A 4,032-nucleotide genomic window follows, 5' to 3' on the forward strand; every position below is an offset into this window, starting at 1 on the left:
TTCTGTAAATTGTAGCATGATCTTTAATTTAATTAACAGCTATTTTACACTTACGACTACAAGGCATGTTTTCTTTCTAGTCAGGGTTACCTCAGGATGGTTTTTTTCTAGTTTTATCCATTTGCCTGCAAATTTCATGGTGTTGTGTTTAAAGAGATGAATAATACTCCTTTGAGTAAATACAAACACATATTTCTGTATTCTTCCACTGAGGAACATCAGGGTTGTTTTCAATTTCTAGCTATTATTAATAAAGCTGCTATGAACATAGTTGAGCAAGTAATTGTAGCCTCCCTCAGCCTTGAAGCAGGCTGATCCAGACTTTGACCTTGCTGCCACTAAGGCGATTACCTAGGGTGGAGCCTTCTGACCTTGATGGCTCTATTTGCTTTTCTCTAAGACTCTGCTTCCTGCTGAAAGGTCCTTGAAACATCCAGAAGACACACCCTGTAGATCACCTATGCGCTGGCTCCAGGCACCAAGAATGGGCCTTCCCCCTTATAAGCACACTCTTAATAAACTCTCAGGCCTTGATCAGCATGTTTGTCTTGGCTTCATGTTCCTTTCTCACCGTCTAAGTCTGTTTCAGCTCCAGCCTGCCTCCCAGGTGTACCTGAACGGCAGGAAAACCCTGAGGGAATCTCTGTTTTTTATGGAGCTCCAAGGGAAGGAAAGAATCAGAGGATCGTATCAGGCACGGTGAGCAACAGGTATTCATGCTAGCACTGACTTTAAAATTTTTTAAAAGTGTTGCTGGAGGTGCGGAATGATACTGGCACTTTTTTCCACTTAGGATTTGACAGCGAAATATGTGTGGGACTAGAAACTGTGAATCAGGCAGTTGTCCACAGCTTTAAAAAGCTGTTTCAGGTGAGAGGAATAGGGTTTAAAATAATGAAACAGGCGGTTGTCCAAAGTGAAGAACTGCATCAGGCTAGAGGAATAGGGCTTAAGATAACAAAATAAAATAAAATAAAGGAAAATGGATTTTGAATTTCTCCCAGAGACAGAGAGAAATCGGGGGCCTTGTGTTATTCTCTCTGGCCCCTACAGCAGAAGTTCTCTGCCATCTTTGTGTTGTCTAATGTCTGGTGCACCAAATCTGCTTACGTGTCAATACATGTGTGTTTTGTCTCGTTGTATGAATGAATGAATGTTCTGTGTTTCATCTTGGAAAATAAAAATGGCTAAGACTTTATCTGCTGGTTCAGCAAAACTGAGAGTGGCCATGCTTTAGCCAAGGATCAGGCACAGCAGGGGAGCCACTGCTGGAAAAGCTGCTTTCAAAGAAAGGGAGTCTCCAGCTTCTTAGTTTTAAGGCAAAAAGGCTGATAGTTGGTTCCTCCCTAGAAAGTTGTCTGCAATCGTGATTATTGTGTTTAGCAAATGACACAGTGTTTTTGGTTTTTTTTTTTATCTTATAATTATAGCTAGAAAAATTAAAATTCTTTCATTGGTCTAAATTTATAAGATTCATGTAGCCACTTAATTTTGTTTTTTACAGGTGTAATATGCTCTACGTGTCTTCATCATAGAATATTAGCTCATAAGTTATTTGGTATCATCAAAAAGGTGTAACACTGGTTACTAGAAAGTTAGCTTTAAATTGGTAACTCAGGTTTGGAGTCTTTCAAACACGTGGCATAAATCAGGCCAAAATTAGGCCTCTAAGAATACTTCTAGTTGAGATAATATTTAATGTGATTCTTATCCTAAAAGGTAGGCTTAAAGATAAGATTTTTAAAAATGTCTCTTTAATAAAGCATTAAAATTTGCACTGTCATACATTCATAGGTATAAACTTCCAGCCAAATTTCGCAACATGATAGTGATGTTTCTAACATTGATTCTAAGGTGATAAATATTCTTGAAATTGGGTTTTGCTTTCCCAAGGTTGTAGATATTATTCTAAAGTTGCAAAAGAAACTTAAAAATTATGGCTAAAATTGCCAGTGTTCCATTGACTGCAGCTTGCAGTTTGATCACAAGCTTAAGATTTTAAACTCACCCATATATTGTTAATTAAGATTATTGCAAGAGTAATCATCTTGTGAGAGAGCTAACTCATTTTGGCCATCCGGCCATACAAAGCAAGGCAGACTTATCTAGATATGTTTGTCTTTGTACAGAAATTAGACCCTCATACAATCAGTTTGGCTATGGTTGCTGCCTGGCAAGATACTACAGTACAAGCAATTTTTTCAGTACAGCACTAAAGTTATAAAGAAGGTTTTAAGTATAAGTCATCTTAAGAAAGACTGTCCAAAATTAGAGGTATAGACAGACAGTCAAACTGTTCCCCTAGAATCTGTCTTCATTGCAGGAGGGCCAAAATGCTCAGATTAAAAAATATTTACGTTTGAGTTAATACAAAGTTCTGAACAGCCTCAGGGAAGCTTGTGCCTAAGGAAATTCTTGGGACCTCACCCCTCCCTGCCTTCAGGGGGATTTCTTTTTAGCTAAACAACATTCTTTTCAGATCTACCCAGGTGTTGTTCATAATAAAGTTTAAATTCAAAATTTATAAAAGGTAAAAGGCTGTAGAACTTATATAAGGCATTATAAGATAGCTTGCCTACTTCATATAAAATTGTTATGGATTTGAAAGTTTATTGTTTCCTTTGAATCCTGTTAATTGTAAAGTGTTTGCTTCTAGTGAACTGGTGACCATTAAAAATTTTGCCCCTAGTTATGGCTAATAGTTTTACATTAGTAAGAAATTTTCATTGTCCAGGCTTCAATACAAGAAGCTAAGATTTTGACTCTTTCAGTGTATGTTGTTTCCTAAGTAGAAAGTATTTTATTAGCTAATGCCTCTCAAGGGAAGTTTACTTCAAATCTTTGCTCTCATACAAAGAGCTTTAAAGTTCTGGGGAGTAGCTGTTCCTCCAGAAAAGTCAGAGGTAATATGTTTATAATATTTAGGCTTTTAGTTATACTAGAAAATTATGGTATAGAAAATCTAAGTCGAAAAATTGATTTGTTTCAAAATTTTATTTTCAAAAGCTTCCAGGATATGTTAATTGGCTAAGGCCTTTCCTTAAGGTCTTAAAGTGACTTAAAACTTTGTCGGATGTTATCTTGAGAGACACAAATTAACTAGTAAAAAGCAAAAGGCTTTCCAGAAAGTAAAGGAAGCTCTTATAATTGTTATCAATTATAATCAATGGTAATTAAATATTAGCTGCTTATTTTAGTTATGGTTACTGAATGTGCCCACAGCAATTCTTTGGCAAGAGAAAACATTAATGTAAAATCATCTTTCTTTGCCTCAAAGCAAAGCTTTAACATCCTATTAAGGCTATGGTGGTGCTAATAAAGAATTGTAAGATAAATTCATATATTTTNAAAAACCTATAACAAAAAATTGTGTCTTAAGAACCTGACAAAGTGGCTGTTCCTTGTTCCAAATAGCAATTAATTTGGTTATTGCAGAATATTAATATTTGGCCTATTGCATACCATCATTTTAAATAAAATTGATAATCATTATCCTAAAGATAAGTTAAAAATTGTTTTTATGCATGCTTTTGTACCTTCTATAAATTCATTCATGCATACATCCCATTTACTGTGTTTAAAAACAGCCCTTCTATGGGAGAAAAGTACATGTGAATTGGATCACATGCTTATTCTTTTGAGTTTCCTCCTGCTTCAGCACAGATAATTAAATTGTGTGCTGAAGATGATGTTTTAAAATGTTGAATAATCAAGATTTAATTTGTTTATTTATCAATATTATATCTCAGAGCTTACAATTGTTCAAAATTGTTCATCCCTCAGATACTATAAATGCTCAAATTTGCAATTGTTTGTGCATATACAACTCATAAGAAAAAATTGCTGTTCTTTTAAGAAGACTGTTTTTGGACATTTAAAAATTTGTTCTAGTCTCAGGTCCCACCAGCAGATGCTGGCGAGGATGTGGAGAAAAAGGAACACTCCTCCATTGTTGGTGGGATTGCAAGCTTGTACAACCACTCTGGAAATCAGTCTGGCGGTTCCTCAGAAAATTGGACATAGTACTACCGG

This window comes from Mus caroli, chromosome 4 (genome assembly GCF_900094665.2).
Source record: "Mus caroli chromosome 4, CAROLI_EIJ_v1.1, whole genome shotgun sequence".
NCBI classification, from domain to species: domain Eukaryota; kingdom Metazoa; phylum Chordata; class Mammalia; order Rodentia; family Muridae; genus Mus; species Mus caroli.